This window comes from Aquarana catesbeiana, linkage group LG02 (genome assembly GCF_042186555.1).
Source record: "Aquarana catesbeiana isolate 2022-GZ linkage group LG02, ASM4218655v1, whole genome shotgun sequence".
Classification (NCBI taxonomy): domain Eukaryota; kingdom Metazoa; phylum Chordata; class Amphibia; order Anura; family Ranidae; genus Aquarana; species Aquarana catesbeiana.
In genome coordinates this window covers 377,084,254-377,105,845 of record NC_133325.1, presented here as the reverse complement: position 1 = coordinate 377,105,845, position 21,592 = coordinate 377,084,254, and positions in this window count along the sequence as shown.

Below are 21,592 nucleotides of genomic sequence, written 5' to 3'. Positions count from 1 at the left end.
TACAAGTTAGTGTAGTGCAATCTCTGCACAGTGTTCAGCTAAAGCTACAAGTTAGTGTAGTGAGTCCTGCTCACAGTGTTCAGCAAAAACTACAAGTTAGTGTAGTGCGACCTCTGCACAGTGTTCAGCTAAAGCTACAAGTTAGTGTAGTGCGTCCTGCTCACAGTGTTCAGCTAAAACTACAAGTTAGTTTAGTGCGACCTCTGCACAGTGTTCAGCTACAGCTACAAGTTAGTGTAGTTAGTCCTGCTCACAGTGTTCAGCTAAAACTACAATTAGTGTAGTGCGACCTCTGCACAGTGTTCAGCTAAAGCTACAAGTTAGTGTAGTGCGTCCTGCTCACAGTGTTCAGCTAAAACTGCAAGTTAGTGTAGTGCGACCTCTGCAGTGTGTTCAGCTAAAGCTACAAGTTAGTGTAGTGCGTCCTCCTCACAGTGTTCAGCTAAAACTACAAGTTAGTGTAATGAGACCTCTGCACAGTGTTCAGCTAAATCTACAAGTTATTGTAGTGCGTCCTGCTCACAGTGTTCAGCTAAAACTACAAGTTAGTGTAGTGAGACCTCTGCACAGTGTTCAGCTAAAGCTACAAGTTATTGTAGTGTGTCCTGCTCACAGTGTTCAGCTAAAACTACAAGTTAGTGTAGTGAGACCTCTGCACAGTGTTCAGGTAAAGCTACAAGTTAGTGTAGTGCGTCCTGCTCACAGTGTTCAGCTAAAACTACAAGTTAGTGTAGTGCGACCTCTGCACAGTGTTCAGCTAAAGCTACAAGTTAGTGTAGTGAGACCTCTGCACAGTGTTCAGCTAAAGCTACAAGTTAGTGTAATGCATCCTGCTCACAGTGTTCAGCTAAAACTACAAGTTAGTGTAGTGCGACCTCTGCACAGTGTTCAGCTAAAGCTACAAGTTAGTGTAGTGAGACCTCTGCACAGTGTTCAGCTAAAGCTACAAGTTAGTGTAATGCATCCTGCTCACAGTGTTCAGCTAAAACTACAAGTTAGTGTAGTGCGACCTCTGCACAGTGTTCAGCTAAAGCTACAAGTTAGTGTAGTGCATCCTGCTCACAGTGTTCAGCTAAAACTACAAGTTAGTGTAGTGTGACCTCTGCACAGTGTTTGGCTAAAGCTACAAGTTAGTGTAGTGCGTCCTGCTCACAGTGTCCAGCTAAAACTACAAGTTAGTGTAGTGCGACCTCTGCACAGTGTTCAGCTAAAGCTACAAGTTAGTTTAGTGCGACCTCTGCACAGTGTTCAGCTACAGCTACAAGTTAGTGTAGTTAGTCCTGCTCACAGTGTTCAGCTAAAACTACAATTAGTGTAGTGCGACCTCTGCACAGTGTTCAGCTAAAGCTACAAGTTAGTGTAGTGCGTCCTGCTCACAGTGTTCAGCTAAAACTGCAAGTTAGTGTAGTGCGACCTCTGCAGTGTGTTCAGCTAAAGCTACAAGTTAGTGTAGTGCGTCCTCCTCACAGTGTTCAGCTAAAACTACAAGTTAGTGTAATGAGACCTCTGCACAGTGTTCAGCTAAATCTACAAGTTATTGTAGTGCGTCCTGCTCACAGTGTTCAGCTAAAACTACAAGTTAGTGTAGTGAGACCTCTGCACAGTGTTCAGCTAAAGCTACAAGTTATTGTAGTGTGTCCTGCTCACAGTGTTCAGCTAAAACTACAAGTTAGTGTAGTGAGACCTCTGCACAGTGTTCAGGTAAAGCTACAAGTTAGTGTAGTGCGTCCTGCTCACAGTGTTCAGCTAAAACTACAAGTTAGTGTAGTGCGACCTCTGCACAGTGTTCAGCTAAAGCTACAAGTTAGTGTAGTGAGACCTCTGCACAGTGTTCAGCTAAAGCTACAAGTTAGTGTAATGCATCCTGCTCACAGTGTTCAGCTAAAACTACAAGTTAGTGTAGTGCGACCTCTGCACAGTGTTCAGCTAAAGCTACAAGTTAGTGTAGTGAGACCTCTGCACAGTGTTCAGCTAAAGCTACAAGTTAGTGTAATGCATCCTGCTCACAGTGTTCAGCTAAAACTACAAGTTAGTGTAGTGCGACCTCTGCACAGTGTTCAGCTAAAGCTACAAGTTAGTGTAGTGCATCCTGCTCACAGTGTTCAGCTAAAACTACAAGTTAGTGTAGTGTGACCTCTGCACAGTGTTTGGCTAAAGCTACAAGTTATTGTAGTGCGTCCTGCTCCCAGTGTTCAGCTAAAACTACAAGTAAGTGTAGTGAGACCTCTGCACAGTGTTCAGCTAAAGCTACAAGTTAGTGTAGTGCGTCCTGCTCACAGTGTTCAACTAAAACTACAAGTTAGTGTAGTGCGACCTCTGCACAGTGTTCAGCTAAAGCTACAAGTAAGTGTAGTGTATCCTGCTCACAGTGTTCAGCTAAAACTACAAGTTAGTGTAGTGCGACCTCTGCACAGTGTTCAGCTAAAGCTACAAGTTAGTGTAGTGTATCCTGCTCACAGTGTTCAGCTAAAACTACAAGTTAATGTAGTGTGACCTCTGCACAGTGTTCAGCTAAAGCTACAAGTTAGTGTAGTGCGTTCTGCTCACAGTGCTCAGCTAAAACTACAAGTTAGTGTAGTGCTACCTCTGCACAGTGTTCAGCTACAGCTACAAGTTAGTGTAGTGCATCCTGCTCACAGTGTTCAGCTAAAACTACAAGTTAGTGTAGTGCGACCTCTGTACAGTGTTCAGCTAAAGCTACAAGTTAGTGTAGTGCGTCCTGCTCACAGTGTTCAGCTAAAACTACAAGTTAGTGTAGTGCGACCTCTGCACAGTGTTCAGCTAAAGCTACAAGTTATTGTAGTGCGTCCTGCTCACAGTGTTCAGCTAAAACTACAAGTTAGTGTAGTGCGACCTCTGCACAGTGTTCAGCTAAAGCTACAAGTTAGTGTAGTGAGACCTCTGCACAGTGTTCAGCTAAAGCTACAAGTTAGTGTAGTGCATTCTGCTCACAGTGTTCAGCTAAAACTACAAGTTAGTGTAGTGCGACCTCTGCACAGTGTTCAGCTAAAGCTACAAGTTAGTGTAGTGCGTCCTGCTCACAGTGTTCAGCTAAAACTACAAGTTAGTGTAGTGTGACCTCTGCGCAGTGTTCAGCTAAAGCTACAAGTTAGTGTAGTGCGTCCTGCTCACAGTGTTCAGCTAAAACTAAAAGTTAGTGTAGAGCGACCTCTGCACAGTGTTAAGCTAAAGCTACAAGTTAGTGTAGTGAGACCTCTGTACAGTGTTCAGCTAAAGCTACAAGTTAGTGTAGTGCTTCCTGCTCACAGGGTTCAGCTAAAACTACAAGTTATTGTAGTGCGACCTTGGCACAGGGTTCAGCTAAAGCTAAAAGTTAGTGTAGTGCGTCCTTCTCACAGTGTTCAGCTAAAACTACAAGTTAGTGTAGTGCAACCTCTGCACAGTGTTAAGCTAAAGCTACAAGTTAGTGTAGTGAAACCTCTTCACAGTGTTCAGCTAAAGCTACAAGTTAGTGTTGTGCATCCTGCTCACAGTGTTCAGCTAAAACTACAAGTTAGTGTAGTGCGACCTCTGCACAGTGTTCAGCTAAAGCTACAAGTTAGTGTAGTGCGTCCTGCTCACAGTGTTCAGCTAAAACTACAAGTTAGTGTAGTGCAATCTCTGCACAGTGTTCAGCTAAAGCTACAAGTTAGTGTAGTGAGTCCTGCTCACAGTGTTCAGCAAAAACTACAAGTTAGTGTAGTGCGACCTCTGCACAGTGTTCAGCTAAAGCTACAAGTTAGTGTAGTGCGTCCTGCTCACAGTGTTCAGCTAAAACTACAAGTTAGTTTAGTGCGACCTCTGCACAGTGTTCAGCTACAGCTACAAGTTAGTGTAGTTAGTCCTGCTCACAGTGTTCAGCTAAAACTACAATTAGTGTAGTGCGACCTCTGCACAGTGTTCAGCTAAAGCTACAAGTTAGTGTAGTGCGTCCTGCTCACAGTGTTCAGCTAAAACTGCAAGTTAGTGTAGTGCGACCTCTGCAGTGTGTTCAGCTAAAGCTACAAGTTAGTGTAGTGCGTCCTCCTCACAGTGTTCAGCTAAAACTACAAGTTAGTGTAATGAGACCTCTGCACAGTGTTCAGCTAAATCTACAAGTTATTGTAGTGCGTCCTGCTCACAGTGTTCAGCTAAAACTACAAGTTAGTGTAGTGAGACCTCTGCACAGTGTTCAGCTAAAGCTACAAGTTATTGTAGTGTGTCCTGCTCACTGTGTTCAGCTAAAACTACAAGTTAGTGTAGTGAGACCTCTGCACAGTGTTCAGGTAAAGCTACAAGTTAGTGTAGTGAGACCTCTGTACAGTGTTCAGCTAAAGCTACAAGTTAGTGTAGTGCTTCCTGCTCACAGGGTTCAGCTAAAACTACAAGTTATTGTAGTGCGACCTTGGCACAGGGTTCAGCTAAAGCTAAAAGTTAGTGTAGTGCGTCCTTCTCACAGTGTTCAGCTAAAACTACAAGTTAGTGTAGTGCAACCTCTGCACAGTGTTCAGCTAAAGCTACAAGTTAGTGTAGTGAAACCTTTTCACAGTGTTCAGCTAAAGCTACAAGTTAGTGTAGTGCATCCTGCTCACAGTGTTCAGCTAAAACTACAAGTTAGTGTAGTGCGACCTCTGCACAGTGTTCAGCTAAAGCTACAAGTTAGTGTAGTGCGTCCTGCTCACAGTGTTCAGCTAAAACTACAAGTTAGTGTAGTGCAATCTCTGCACAGTGTTCAGCTAAAGCTACAAGTTAGTGTAGTGAGTCCTGCTCACAGTGTTCAGCAAAAACTACAAGTTAGTGTAGTGCGACCTCTGCACAGTGTTCAGCTAAAGCTACAAGTTAGTGTAGTGCGTCCTGCTCACAGTGTTCAGCTAAAACTACAAGTTAGTTTAGTGCGACCTCTGCACAGTGTTCAGCTACAGCTACAAGTTAGTGTAGTTAGTCCTGCTCACAGTGTTCAGCTAAAACTACAATTAGTGTAGTGCGACCTCTGCACAGTGTTCAGCTAAAGCTACAAGTTAGTGTAGTGCGTCCTGCTCACAGTGTTCAGCTAAAACTGCAAGTTAGTGTAGTGCGACCTCTGCAGTGTGTTCAGCTAAAGCTACAAGTTAGTGTAGTGCGTCCTCCTCACAGTGTTCAGCTAAAACTACAAGTTAGTGTAATGAGACCTCTGCACAGTGTTCAGCTAAATCTACAAGTTATTGTAGTGCGTCCTGCTCACAGTGTTCAGCTAAAACTACAAGTTAGTGTAGTGAGACCTCTGCACAGTGTTCAGCTAAAGCTACAAGTTATTGTAGTGTGTCCTGCTCACAGTGTTCAGCTAAAACTACAAGTTAGTGTAGTGAGACCTCTGCACAGTGTTCAGGTAAAGCTACAAGTTAGTGTAGTGCGTCCTGCTCACAGTGTTCAGCTAAAACTACAAGTTAGTGTAGTGCGACCTCTGCACAGTGTTCAGCTAAAGCTACAAGTTAGTGTAGTGAGACCTCTGCACAGTGTTCAGCTAAAGCTACAAGTTAGTGTAATGCATCCTGCTCACAGTGTTCAGCTAAAACTACAAGTTAGTGTAGTGCGACCTCTGCACAGTGTTCAGCTAAAGCTACAAGTTAGTGTAGTGAGACCTCTGCACAGTGTTCAGCTAAAGCTACAAGTTAGTGTAATGCATCCTGCTCACAGTGTTCAGCTAAAACTACAAGTTAGTGTAGTGCGACCTCTGCACAGTGTTCAGCTAAAGCTACAAGTTAGTGTAGTGCATCCTGCTCACAGTGTTCAGCTAAAACTACAAGTTAGTGTAGTGTGACCTCTGCACAGTGTTTGGCTAAAGCTACAAGTTAGTGTAGTGCGTCCTGCTCACAGTGTCCAGCTAAAACTACAAGTTAGTGTAGTGCGACCTCTGCACAGTGTTCAGCTAAAGCTACAAGTTAGTTTAGTGCGACCTCTGCACAGTGTTCAGCTACAGCTACAAGTTAGTGTAGTTAGTCCTGCTCACAGTGTTCAGCTAAAACTACAATTAGTGTAGTGCGACCTCTGCACAGTGTTCAGCTAAAGCTACAAGTTAGTGTAGTGCGTCCTGCTCACAGTGTTCAGCTAAAACTGCAAGTTAGTGTAGTGCGACCTCTGCAGTGTGTTCAGCTAAAGCTACAAGTTAGTGTAGTGCGTCCTCCTCACAGTGTTCAGCTAAAACTACAAGTTAGTGTAATGAGACCTCTGCACAGTGTTCAGCTAAATCTACAAGTTATTGTAGTGCGTCCTGCTCACAGTGTTCAGCTAAAACTACAAGTTAGTGTAGTGAGACCTCTGCACAGTGTTCAGCTAAAGCTACAAGTTATTGTAGTGTGTCCTGCTCACAGTGTTCAGCTAAAACTACAAGTTAGTGTAGTGAGACCTCTGCACAGTGTTCAGGTAAAGCTACAAGTTAGTGTAGTGCGTCCTGCTCACAGTGTTCAGCTAAAACTACAAGTTAGTGTAGTGCGACCTCTGCACAGTGTTCAGCTAAAGCTACAAGTTAGTGTAGTGAGACCTCTGCACAGTGTTCAGCTAAAGCTACAAGTTAGTGTAATGCATCCTGCTCACAGTGTTCAGCTAAAACTACAAGTTAGTGTAGTGCGACCTCTGCACAGTGTTCAGCTAAAGCTACAAGTTAGTGTAGTGAGACCTCTGCACAGTGTTCAGCTAAAGCTACAAGTTAGTGTAATGCATCCTGCTCACAGTGTTCAGCTAAAACTACAAGTTAGTGTAGTGCGACCTCTGCACAGTGTTCAGCTAAAGCTACAAGTTAGTGTAGTGCATCCTGCTCACAGTGTTCAGCTAAAACTACAAGTTAGTGTAGTGTGACCTCTGCACAGTGTTTGGCTAAAGCTACAAGTTAGTGTAGTGCGTCCTGCTCACAGTGTCCAGCTAAAACTACAAGTTAGTGTAGTGCGACCTCTGCACAGTGTTCAGCTAAAGCTACAAGTTAGTGTAGTGAGACCTCTGCACAGTGTTCAGCTAAAGCTACAAGTTATTGTAGTGCGTCCTGCTCACAGGGTTCAGCTAAAACTACAAGTTTTTGTAGTGCGATCTCTGCACAGTGTTCAGCTAAAGCTACAAGTTCGTGTAGTGCGTCCTCCTCACAGTGTTCAGCTAAAACTACAAGTTAGTGTAGTGAGACCTCTGCACAGTGTTTAGCTAATGCTACAAGTTAGTGTAGTGTGCCCTCCTCACAGTTTTCAGCTAAAGCTACAAGTTGGTGTATTGTGTCCTCCTCACAGTGTTCAGCGAAAACTACAAGTTAGTGTAGTGCGACCTCCTCACAGTGTTCAGCTAAAGCTACAAATTAGTTTAGTGTGACCTCTGCACAGTGTTCAGCTAAAGCTATAAGTTAGGTTAGTGCGTCCTCCTCACAGTGTTCAGCTAAAGCTACAAGTTAGTATACTGCATCCTCTGACCAGTGTTCAGCTAAAACTACAAGTTAGTCTAGTGCGACCTCTGCACAGTGTTCAGCTAAAGCTACAAGTTAGTGTAGTGCGACCTCTGCACAGTGTTCAGCTAAAGCTACAAGTTAGTGTAGTGCGTCCTCTGAACAGTGTTCAGCTAAAACTACAAGTTAGTCTAGTGCGACCTCTGCACAGTGTTCAGCTAAAGCTACAAGTTAGTGTAGTGAGACCTCTGCACAGTGTGCAGCTAAAGCTACAAGTTAGTGTAGTGCGTCCTGCTCACAGTGTTCAGCTAAAACTACAAGTTAGTGTAGTGCGACCTCCTCACAGTGTTCAGCTAAACCTACAAGTTATTTTTTTGCGAGCTCTGCACAGTGTTCAGCTAAATCTACCTGTAGAAGGTTGGTGGTGTTTTCCTGATCTTATCACTACCGCAGGCAGCTAAATAAGCTACAAGTTATTTTTTGGCGAGCTCTGCACAGTGTTCACCTAAAGCTACCTGTCGAAGGTTGGTGGTGTTTTCCTGATCCTATCACTACCACAGGCAGCTAAATAAGCTACAATTTACTGTAGTGCGAGCTCTGCACAGTGTTCACCTAAAGCTACCTGTAGAAGGTTGGTGGTGTTTTCCTGATCCTATCACTACCGCAGGCAGCTAAATAAGCTACGAGTTATTTTTTGGCGAGCTCTGCACAGTGTTCACCTAAAGCTACCTGTAGAAGGTTAGTAGTGTTTTCCTGATCCTATCACTACCGCAGGAAGCTAAATAAGCTACAAGTTAGTTTTTTGCGAGCTCTGCACAGTCTTCAGCTAAAGCTACCTTTAGAAGGTTGGTGATGTTCTCATACTACAGGCAGGCAGTTGATTTTGCTAGCTGCAGTATCAGTATATATATATATATATATGTATATATATATATATATGTATATATATATATATATCCCAGCTTAGTGCAGCTACAGGCCATGAGTATGTCTGGAAGGCCAACAAGGAGAGGCAGTCACAAGCCAATAAAAGAGGGCAAGCAGGCTCTGTGTCTAGAGGCAACAGTGCTGGTCGTGGAGACGGTGCATCCTCATCAGCACGTGGCCGTGGGACACGCTTGGCCTTTTTTTCGGCAGCTGGCCGTGTTGAGCCGCAACATGCGGAAGACTTGGTCAAGTGGATGACCAAGCCGTCCTCATCCTCCTCATCCTCTCTCACCCATGCTCAGGATACTTTGTCTGACAAAGCAGCGGCCTCTTTCCTCGGCTCAATGTCATCAGTGACTCCTTCCCTAGCCTCATCATGTCCTCCTGAGGAGTCCCTTGAACTGTTTGACTACAGTGTTGGGTACATGCTCCAGGAGGATGCCCAGCGTTTAGAAGGCTCTGATGATGATACTGAGCTAGATGAAGTTAGTAACGTGAGCACGGACAGAGGGGGTGCCCAAGAAGAACAATCTGGCAGTCATGCTCCCCCTGCTGCAGCATACTGCCAGGTTTGCTCCAGTGATGAGGAGGGAGGGGATGATAAGGTCACTGACTCAACGTGGGTGCCTGATAGGAGAGAGGAGGAGGAGGCGGCACATCACCAATGAGGCAGGATGCCCTCCAAGGGCCAGCCTAAGGGCAGCACACTGACTGCATCACACCCCAAAGCTCCGCATGTGCAGGGCGCTGCAGTCTCTGTGCGTTATTCTAAAAGTTCTTTGGTGTGGGCCTTTTTTGAGACGAGTGCATCAGATTGCACCGCTGCTATTTGCAACATATGTCTCAAGCGTATCTCGCGTGGCCAAAACATCTCCCGTTTGGGCACCACATGCTTGACCAGACATATGTTGACCTGCCATGCAGTTCATTGGCAAGTGTATTTAAAAGACCCACACCAAAGAACAAAGAGGACCTCTCCTTGCTCCTCATCAGCTGAGATCTCCAACCCCACTATACCTTCAGTCCTCTCTGAGACCTGCACTGAAAGGAATGAAGGTGTAGAATTAGGTGTGTCACAGCCAAGTACTTGTGGGCAATCTGCTTTCGGTACACCGACGTCAGATTGTACCAGGAAAATTTCCCTGCCCCAGCTGCTGCACCACCGAAAGAAGTTCGCTCCCAGCCATCCACATACCCAGCGGTTGAATGCTAGCTTGGAAAAATTGCTAGCACTTCAACTGCTGCCTTTTCAGTTAGTAGACTCTGTCCGTGAGTTTGTGGAATGTGCGGTTCCTTAGTGGCAGGTACCCAAATGCCACTTTTTCTCACGGAAGGCGATTCCGGCTCTCTACCTGCATGTGGAAGGCAATGTCTTGGCCTCGCTGGATAGGGCGGTCAGCAGTAAGGTGCATATTACCGCTGACTCATGGTCCAGCAGGCATGGACAGGGACGTTACCTAATTTTCACCGCACATTGGGTGACTCTGCTGGCAGCTGGGAAGGATGCAGGACAAGTTGCAGTAGTGTTGGAGGTTGTTCCACCATCATGCCTCCAGAATGCTACTACTAATGATTGTGACACCCCTCTCTTCTCAACCCCCTCCTCTTCTTCTTCCTTCATGGCCTCTTCCTGTGCTTTGTCCTTGGAACCAGCCATTCAAGGGGCTACGCATGTATGCAGGCCAAAAGATGCCATGCGGTGCTTGAGCTGGTGTGCTTGGGGGACAGGAGCCACACTGGGGCAGAGGTTCTGTCAGCTCTGCAGGGGCAGGTTCAGAGGTGGTTGACGCCACGCCAACTTAAGGCAGGAATGGTAGTTTGCGACAATGGCACCAACCTCCTCTCTGCCCTCCGACAGGGACAAATGACCCATGTGCCCTGTTTGGCTCAAGTCCTTAACTTGGTGGTGCAGCGGTTCTTGGGCAGGTACCCGGGCTTACAGGATGTCCTAGGGCAGGCCAGGAAAGTCTGTGTGTATTTCTGCCGGGCATATAATGCCAGTGCTCGGCTGGCAGACCTCCAAAAGGAGTTTAACCTGCCCAAGAACCGCCTAATCTGTGAAATGCCCACCAGGTGGAACTCAACGTTGGCCATGCTGCAGCGGCTGCACACGCAGCAGAGGGTCATCAATGAGTACCTGTGCGACTATGGCACCAGGACAGGGTCAGGGGAGCTTGTTTTTTTTCCCCACGCCAGTGGGCCATGATCAGGGATGCATGCACTGTCCTGTCACCATTTGAGGAGGCCACAAGGAAGGTGAGCAGTGACAGTGCATGCATCAGTGACACTGTCCCCCTTGTCCATCTGTTGGAGCAGGGCACTTACTCCAACAGATGGACAGGGCACTTGAGGCAGAACAGAGGCAGGAAGAGGAGGACTTCCTTAGCTCTCAAGGCCCCCTTTATCCAGTCAGTGTTCCTGCGTGCCCGCCGATCACACAGGAAGAAGACGAAGAGGAGGAGGATTGTGTCAGTATGGAGGTGGAGCCTGGCACTCAGCATCAGCAGCAGTCTTTAAGGGATCAGTCCCAAGAAACACATGGACTTGTATGTGGCTGGGAGGAGGTGGCTGCGGACCATGTTGTCCTTAGTGACCCAGAGGACTCCGGACCGAATGCCTCAGCAAACCTATGCTGCATGGCCTCCCTGATCCTGCAAAACCTGCGTAAGGATCCTCGTATTCGTGGTATCAAGAAGAAGGACCAATACTGGCAGGCAACCCTCCTTGATCCACGTTACAAGGGTAAGGTTGCGGACCTTATCTTGCCATCGCAGAGGGAGCAGAGGATGAAACATCTTCGGGAGGCCTTGCAGAAAGGTCTGTGCAACGCGTTCCCAGAGACTGGGAGGTTACAAACTCCTGTTTCTGGACAACGTGTTGCTGAGGCTTCGGTCAGTCAAAGAAGGAGCGGTGGAGAAGGTGGCCATCTGACCCATGCGTTCAGACAGTTTTTTGGTCCGCAGCCCCAAGATATGATCAGTTCCAGCAACCATCGCCAGCGTCTGTTTTACATGGTGCAGGAATACCTAGGGGCAAGATCTGACTTGGACACCTTTCCCACCGAAAATCCTCTGGGTTACTGGGTCTTGAGGATGGATCACTGGCCAGAGCTTGCACAGTATGCAATTGAGCTACTGGCCTGTCCTGCATCCAGCGTTCTTCCGGAACGCACATTCAGTGCTGCTGGAGGCTTTGTAACCGATCACAGGGTGTGTCTGTCCACCGACTCGGTCAATCAACTGACCTTCATAAAAATGAATCAGTCTTGGATCACCACCAGCTACCAAGCACCTGATGCTGATGTAACCGAATAATTTTTTTTGAAATCTCAGATCACTTCAAAGACTGACTATGCTGATGCTGAGTGACTATCCTGAGTAATTATCCTCTTCCTCCTCAATGATCACGCTGATAGCTTGTAAGAACATTTTTGGTTCTGGGCGCCACCACCAGTGCCTAAGGCCCAATTTTTCTGCCCCTGTTTAACAGGGTGTGTAATTATAATTTTTGATGCAATACTTTGCAGCAGAGCTCGTTTCTGCATTCTAACTAGAGTATCTGTGAGGGGTTGCAGTGTTGTGGCACCAGCACCAGTGCCTAAGGTCCAATTTTTCAGCCCCTGTTTAACAGGGGTATGTAATTACAATTTTTTGATGCAATACTTTGCAGCAAGGCTCATTCCTGTGTTCCAACTAGAGTGTCTGTGAGGGGTTGCAGTGTTGTGGCACCAGCACCAGTGCCTAAGGCCCAATTTTTCAGCCCCTGTTTAACAGGGGCGTGTAATTACAATTTTTGGTGCAATACTTTGCAGCAGGGCTCGTTTCTGTGTTCCAACTAAAGTATCTGTGAGGGGTTACAGTGTTGTGGCACCAGCACCAGTGCCTAAGGCCCAATTTTTCAGCCTCTGTTCAACAGGGGCATGTAATTACAATTCATGATCTAATATTTCACAGCAGGACCCATTTCTGCGCCCACCAAGAGCGAGTGAGGACTTACAGTGTTGTGGCAGTAGCACCACCACCACCAAAGGCACAATTTTTCTGCCCCTGTTCAACAGGGGCGTGTAATTACAATTCTTGATCTAATATTTCACAGCAGGGCCCTGTGAGGACTTACAGTGTTGTGACCACAACAACACCTAAGGCCCAAATTTCTGCTGAGCATATAGGGCAGGCCCCTACTTTCAAACATCCAACTTACAAATGACTCCTACTTGCAAACGGAAGGAGACAACAGGAAGTGAGATGAAATCTACCCCTAGGAAGGGAAATTCTCTCTTGTAAGAGTTAATATGGGAAAAACCTTTCTCCTTTCCACTGATGCTTTATCACCAATCCTTGTTTCACAAAAAAAAAACACATTTTCAAAAAACATTTGTCATTGGGACAAAAAATGAGGTGAAATCTTCTGAAGAGGAGCACAGACAGCAAAACAAATGTCACAGGGGTGATAACCCTTCCCTATGTTTTCCAAAAAGCTTAAAATAGATTTTTTGGCTGGAGCTAAACATGTTAAAAATGTACCAGTTCAAAATTACAAACAGATTCTACTTAACAACAAACCTACAGTCCCTGTCTTGTTTGCGCCGCCTGTATACTACTGTTCAGAGTATATAGGGCCTGGTGGCCCCACGCCTTTCCTTTTTTTAATTCAGGTGCGGGGTTCCCCTTAATATCCATACAAGACCCAAAGGGCCTGGTAATGGACTGGGGGGTACCCATGCTGTTTGTCTCACTGATTTTCATCCATATTGCCAGGACCCGACATTACATTAAAGCCGCAAGCAGTTTTAAATTACTTTTTTTCCTTTAAAAATGACATTTTGTGCAGGGACTGTTCTAAGCAGGGGAAACACGCGCCACTTTACAGGCATACTATAGACACCCACCAGGTACGATATTTAGAGGAATATTTCACTTTTTTTTAACTTTAAAGTGGGGTTCCACCCAGGGGGTCCATTAAAAAAAAAAAAATTAAAAGTCAGCAGCTACAAATACTGCAGCTGCTGACTTTTAATTGGACACTTACCTGTCCCTGGGTCCAGCGATGCGGGGGATCGAAGCCCTGCTCGTCCCCCCCCTCCGCTCGTCGGCGCCGGCATTTCAACTGTGGGCGCCGGGCTGTGGCTTCACAGCCTGGCACCCACTGCGCATGCGCGAGCGGCGCCGCACCGTGATTGGCCGCTCAATCACCTGGAACCTGTAATGGGTCCCAGATGATTGACAGGAGGGAGGGAACAGAGCGGAGCCCTTCCTGTGCCGAGGCGGAAGTGATGTCCCCAGCCCAGGCAAAGGAAGAGGCAGACTACGAGAGACCACCTAGCAACAGGCATTTAGAAGTAAGTAAAAAAAAAAAAAAACATCCAAATGTTTTTGTTTTGTTTTTTTGAGTTTTTCAGGTATGTTTGTTTTTTTGGGTGGAACCCCACTTTAAGCATCATTAAAATCACTGTTCCCGAAAAAACGGCCATTTTTAAAACTTTTTTTTGCATTGATACATGTCCCCTGGGGCAGGACCCGGCTCCCCAAACCCTTTTTAGGACAATACTATGCAAATTAGCCTTTAAAATGAGCACTATTGATTTTGAATGTTTGAGTCCCATAGACGTCAATGGGGTTCTAACGTTCGTGCGAATTTTCAGTCCGTTCGCAGGTTCTGGTGCGAACCGAACCGGGGGCTGTTCGGCTCATCCCTAATGTTGACTAGTAGTAGCAACTAGGTCTTCTAGTCTCCTAAAGTTAGTACTGAGAACTGGGATATGTGTTTTAAAGCTTGTGATGGGACAAGATGATATAAAGAAACCTTTGGTAAATAAATCAAAACATTCCTCCAAAATAGAGTGTTTATGTTGCTCAATATTGGATATAAGCTCCATATCCAGTATCATTTAGAATGGATGATGATTATTTAAAAAAAAAATATATATATATATATATATATATATATATATATATATATATATATATATGTATTAGGGTTGTCCCGATACTAGCATCGGTATCGGGACCGATACCGATGCCGAGCATTTGCGCGAGTACTTGTACTCGCGCAAATGCTCCCAATGCCTTAGCCGATACCTGGCTGGGAGAAACAGGAAGTCAGCGGGCGGAGCGGAGAGCGGAGTCAGCGGGCGGAGTGGAGGGCAGAGTCAGCGGGTGGAGTGGAGGGCGGAGTCAGTGGGCGGAGCGGAGGGTGGAGTCAGAGGGCGGAGTTGAGAGCAGAGCGGAGAGCGCTCCATCTTGCAGTTACACCATCAGTGTAACTGAAAATCCCAACGCCCATCTTGGTACACCCTGCACTCGGCCACAGTATGCTAGAAGCAGACATCTTGTTACACCCAGCCCATATAGTTCGGGCTGGATGTAACAAGATGTTCGCTGCTGCTTTATTGAGGCTGAGTGTAAGGTGTACCAAGATGGGCGTCACAGAGTCAGCATAAAAAAATTAATGCTCTCATGCCCATAAGTGTCATCCATCAATCAGTGCTCATCAGTGACATCTGTTAGTGCCTTCCATCACTGCCCTTCCAGCCAGTGCCACTGCCAGCCATCAGTCAGTGCCAGCCATCAGTGTGTGCCACCTATCAGTGCCCATCAGTGCGTGCCACCTATCAGTGCCCATCAGTGCGTGCCACCTATCAGTGCCCATCAGTGCGTGCCGACTGTCAGTAACCATCAGTGCGTGCCAACTATCAGTGCCCATCAGTGCGTGGGAAGAGATGCACCAGGGACCGGACCGCACCTTTTAATAAGGACACAGATGAGCCTTTTTTAAAACTTCATTCTGTAAGTGCATTACTTGTTGTACAAATAAATTTTACTTAACGTATTGCATTTAGGTGGCGCTTCCTGTTTTGTTCCCTTGTTTCCCTATTTGCAGAGTCGGCTTCTCTCTGAGGATAGCTGCCGCCTACTACCATCCCCCTTTTTAGGACTTGTCATCTTATCATTATACCATATGGACTAATGAACTTTGACTGTTATCAGTTATATATATCGCCTGTTGCATTTATAGAGGTACACAAGTGTTTGCCCTCACAGTTTTCTCTTTTGTATCTGGTACTATGACAGACTGCATTTTCTGCCAGACCAGAGGGAACCCAGGCCAGCACTCTCCACTCCTTCAACGCTTCCTTGCACCCCAGCTGAGGCTTCCGACATCCAACCTGGGCCTTCCAGCCAGGAAGATGTGGATGAGCCCAGCTTGGGCCAGGTATAGCATTGTTCAACATATTTCTTTTCCAAAAATTAATGATGTTAACTAGATGTTATTATTGATCACTAATTTCTGATTTAACAAAGTGTTTTGCATATCAATAGACAGTAGTGGCCACAAATGATTGGGACAAGAATGAAAAATGCTGGGGTCAGAATGATAGTCTTTTCTATTTGTTAACATTCAATTTGCAACAATCATGAGCTGAAAATTGTGTGTAACTGATGAACCAAAAACTAAAACAATGTCCTTTTTCTTACACAGGAAAGTCTCAGCCAGGGGGAGGCCATGGAAAGTGGCAGCCAGGAGGTGCCGGGCCCAGTAGCTTGCCTGACTCTCAGGTCCCTCCCCTCCGCCTTCCAAAAAAAAGGCCCAGGAAGAGGAGTAACCTGGAGGAGGCTGCACTTGGGCTATTTTGGAAGGCTACTACAGCCCTCAGAACCCCCCCAATATTGAAGAGGACTATGGCAGCCTGCAAAATGCAGGAAAAGGAGGAGGGCCAACGCCTCTTCTGTGAGGAAGTTATCTTACAAGCCCTAAATAAGGGTTTGAGGGGCAAACTCACAAGCCAAAGCCAGGTTTGTGAGCACGACCATGGTCCTCCTCCTCCTCCTCCACCTCCTGCCACAACTCCAACACCAGAGCCACAGCCTGGCAAGAGTGATGGCCTGGGTTCAGTCTGGTCTGGCAAAAGATGCAGGCTGTTGTATGACCACAGCCTGGGGACATATATGTCACCTGCTGCTGTTCCTGGATTGTGCTCACTATTATATGGACTGTTCATGCTACCAATTTTGGCTGTAAAATAGTTGATGTGTGCCCTGGGGTACAAAGGCTTTGGCAATTTCACCACAAGTTTATCCAGCGTTGCCTTCCTCTTTATTTGGTTATGACCCATAATAAATGGCTATTTTTTGTTCACAAATACTTGGCTACGTGTTTTACTTCAAAAAGGACAGTTTGTTTGTGAGTAGGCAGGTACATTTCAAAAAGACAATGTTAAATTAACAAGGGACACCAACACCAAACAAACTCCTTGAGGTTAAAAAATACAAGATAATAATGGTGTTGTGGTAACTTGACACACAAAACAAAAATAAATATTATGGAGATCACTATAAAAAAAAAAAAAAAAGGAGATCTGGAGATCTTCCTCCAAAAATTAAAAAAAAAAGATCACTATAATAATAAATATAAAACATTATTATGGAGATCTGATGAAAAAATCAAAAATATTCATTATTCAAATATTCAATATTCATGAGATCACAAGAAATAATAAATAATTCAGTTTGTGAGAACTCTGTGTGAATATCAGCAGCAAAACAACTTCATTATTCTAGCATTCTAAAGAAGAAGAGAATGCGCTGCATTAAAAGATTTTAAAATGTGCAGTGTGATGAATGTGCTATCTCCATTACGAACGCTAGTTCTACCAGATCGGTAAAACTCATCTCGTACTTGTTATAGAGCATGCGTGGAATTTTGTGCGTCGGAATTGTGTAACAGCATAAGGGTTATGGCTTTTAACTGGCACTCTAATCATACTTATAGTATTAATGATACCATGCCAGTTTTTGAACGAAAATGGTATTAGTGGTCCTCATATTGAAACATAATTGATTCACCTTTAACAGGATTCTGGTTTGCCTTTTTTTTTACTCTGAATTTGAGTCCATTGTGTTGTACCCCTCTCGACCATATTTAGGTAGATGATTGTGTCCTTAGCCAAACTCTTTTCATTACATTGCCATTTTGTTGAATTTTCTTTTTGTTGCTTATGGAACAATGTTTTTTTTTTCTGTGACACACTTTGATCAGTGTGTGCAATTGATTCAAAGTTATTTCATTTTTACCTTTATCCTGTACTTGTGATGACATGTTTCGATATTCTATCTTGCAATATGCCATTTCAGTGATCTGTATTTGACAGAGGTTAGTCCCATTTCAGCATTAGAAAACATATTAAAGTGTTTTTTTATGACACCACATGTCATTTGTACAGATTTACTTAACAGAATCTTATCCTTTTCCACTGGACATAATTTTGGAGGCAGTAAGTTGAAATGTTTACCCATAAATACTAAATAAAAATGTGCACAAACACAATTTATAAATTAAATTGAATTATTTGCTGTACTAAATCTTCTTCTTTAGAATGTGATGGATTTTGGAGGCAGAGAGTTGGCATATTTAACCCAGAAATATTAAGTAAAACTGTATTTTTCCAGAGATGCCGTATAAATATTGTACACATTTGAGGCACAAAATCTCAACCTGTTTATTAGAAGGCATTTCTGGAGGAGGCAGGGAGTAGGCATTTTTTCGGACAAAAATATGGATTGAAAGTTTGGTTCCTCAAATAGTATATAAAAATTGAACAGATTTGATGCACTAAATCACATCTTTTTTGATCCAAAGAAACTTCCAAATCAGTTGTATTCAGACAGAAATAAGCAATGAGACTGTTATTTTTTGAAGATACTAATCATACTTAATATTTATGTGCTGCACTGAATATTTTCTTTATTTAATAGAAGTGAGTATACCTAATACAGTCATAACATTACAATTACACAGTACTATATTTTGGAAACACAAAGACTGTAAATATTAATGCTCAGAACATCATCCTTTTAAAAAGGTTTACAATTTGGAAGCAGAGAGAAGCTGTATTTCAGCCCAAAATATTCAATTGTACTTCTTTTACTCTGTTGGATATATAATTTAATTTCCCTGCAACTGGGAAACAGCTGTGAAAAAAAAAAATGGTTGTGCAAAAAAAAAAGTGTCATTGCAGCAAACAACAGCATTGGACACACGATGTGGTGTTAGTTGTTGCAGGTCAACAGCAATTGCAGTAGATGTTAACAGTGGCAGACAGTGGTATAAGGAGGTGGTAATGGTGGACAAGTATGCTCATGAGGGCAGAAAATGGCAATGGTTGCAGGAGGTGGGATTTATTTCAGATCTGCAGTGATAAAAAGAGAGGCTTATGCTATGCAGAAAAGAAATACTTCACAGAATCCTCAAAAATTTTTACTGCAGCAGGAGCTTGGTAATTAGAAATTAACTTAAATCCATATTGATCAATAAAATATGAATATATAATAGATTATTTTGTCATTTGGGTCTGGCTTCACTATTTCATATGTTTTTATCTTGCATATTTTGTATATACAGTATCACACAAAAGTGAGTACACACCTCACGTTTTTGTAAATAATTTATTATATCTTTTTTTATGTGACAACACTGAAGAAATAACACTTTGCTACAAAGTAAAGTAGTGAGTGTACAGCTTGTTTAACAGTGTAAATTTTGCTGTCCCCTCAAAATAACTCAACACACAGCCATTAATGTCTAAACCGCTGGTAACAAAAGTGAGTGCACCCCTAAGTGAAAATGTCAAAATTGGGCCCAATTAACCATTTTCCCTCCCCGGTGTCATGTGACTTGTTATTGTTACAAGGTCTCAGGTGTGAATGGGGAGCAGGTGTGTTAAATTTGGTGTTATCGCTCTCACTCTCTCATACTGGTCATTGGAAGTTTAGCATGGCACCTCATGGCAAATAACTCTCTGAGGATCTGAAAAAAAGCATTGTTGATCTACGTAAAGATGGCCTAGAATATAAGAAGATTGCTAAGACCCTGAAACTGAGCTGCAGCACGGTGGCCAAGACCATAAAGCGGTTTAACAGGACAGGTTCCACTCAGAACAGGCCTCGCCATGGTCGACCAAAGGAGTTGAGTGCACATGCTCAGCATTATATACAGAGGTTGTCTTTGGAAAATAGAGAGCAGCATTGCTGCAGATGTTTAAGGGGTGGGGGGACAGCCTGTCAGTGCTCAGACCATATGCCGCACACTGCTTTAAATTAGTCTGCATGGCTGTTGTCCCAGAAGGAAGCCTCTTCTAAAGATGATGCACAAGAAAACCTGCAAACCAAGAAAACCAAGATAAACTTATTTGGTTCAGATGGTGTCAAGCGTTTGTGGCGGCAACCAGATGAGAGGCCCAAAGACACGTGTGTTTTGCCTACAGTCAAGCATGGTGATGAGAGTGTCATAGACTGGGGTTGCATGAGTGCTGGCGGCACTGGGGATCTACAGTTCATTGAGGGAACCATGAATGCCAACATGTACTGTGACATACTGAAGCAGAGCATGATCCCCTGCTTCGAAGACTGGGCTGCAGGGCAGTATTCAAACATGATAATGACCCCAAACACACCTCCAAGACAACCACTGCTTTGCTAAAGAATCTGAGGGTAAAGGTGATGGACTGGCCAAGCATGTCTCCAGACCTAAACCCTATTGAGCATCTGGGGGCATCAAGAGACAAAAAGATACCACTGTGTGTTACCAAAATAGCAGACTTTTAAGGCTTGGAAACAATCAAGAGAAAGTCTAATTTATGGAAGTGGCTTTTTTATGCACTTTCTTTGTAGCCATCTGGGGGCATCCTCAAACGGAAGGTGGAGGAGCGCAGGGTATCTAACATCCACCAGCTCCGTGATGTCGTCATGGAGGATTGGAAGAGTCCAGTGGCAACCTGTGAAGCTCCGGTGAACTCCATGCCCAAGAGGGTTAAGGCAGTGCTGGAAAATAATGGTGGCCACACAAAATATTGACACTTTGGGCCCAATTTGGACATTTTCACTTAGGGGTATACTCACTTTTGTTGCCAGCGGTTTAGACATTAATGACTGTGTCTTGAGTTATTTTGAGGGGACAGCAAATTTACACTGTTATACAAGCTGTACACTCACTACTAGGGATGAGCTTCGAGTTCGAGTCGAACTCATGTTCGACTCAAACATTGGCTGTTCGCCAGTTCGTCGAACAGCGAACAATTTGGGGTGTTCACGGTAAATGTGAAAGCCACGGAACACCCTTTAATAGTCTATGGGAGAAATCAAAAGTGCTAATTTTAAAGGCTTATATGCATGGTATTGTCATAAAAAGTGTTTGGGGACCTGGGTCCTGCCCCAGGGGACATGGATCAATGCAAAAAAAAGTTTTAAAAGGCAATTTTTTGGGAGCAGTGATTTTAATAATGCTTAAAGTGAAACAATAAAAGTGTAATATTCCTTTAAATTTTGTACCTGGGGGTGTCTATAGTATGCCTGTAAAGGGGCGCATGTTTCCCGTGTTTAGAACAGTCTGACAGCAAAATGACATTTCAAAGGATAAAAAGTCAGTTAAAACTACTTGCGGCTATTAATGAATTGTCGGTCCGACAATACACATAAAAGTTCTCTGATAAAAAAAGCATGGGAATTCCCCACAGGGGAACCCCGAACCAAAATTTAAAAAAAAAATGGCGTGGGGGTCCCCCTAAATTCCATACCAGGCCCTTCAGGTCTGGTATGGATATTAAGGGGAACCCCGCACCAAAATTTAAAAAAAAATGGCGTGGGGGACCCCCTTAAAATCCATACCAGATCCTTCAGGTCTGGTATGGATTTTAAGGGGAACCCCATGCCAAAATTAAAAAAAAAAATGGCGTGGTGTCCCCCCCAAAATCCATACCAGACCCTTATCCGAGCACGCAACCTGGTAGTCTGCAGGAAAAGAGGGGGGGCGAGAGAGCGCCCCACCTCCTGAACCGTACCGGGCCACATGCCCTCAACATTGGGAGGGTGCTTTGGGGTAGCGCCCCCCCAAAGCACCTTGTCCCCATGTTTTATGAGGACAAGGGCCTCATCCTCACAACCCTTGGCTGGTGGTTGTGGGGGTCTGTGGGCGGGGGGTTTATCGGAATCTCGAAGCCCCCTTTAACAAGGGGACCCCAGAACCGGCCACCCCTGTGTGAAATGGTAATGGGGTACAAAAGTATGCCTCCGTGGCGTCTTCTTCCCCGCTTTGTTCTCGGGCCGCTCCGCATCCATGGGAGAATCCCGCTGTGTGACGCTTCTCTTCTTCTGACACTTCTTAAATAACAGAGGGCGGGGCTACCCGGTGACCCCACCCCCCTCTGACGCACGGGGACTTGACGGGGACTTCCCTATGACTTTCCCCCTGATGGGTGACCGGGTGACCCCGCCCCCTCTTACCATTTCACACAGGGGG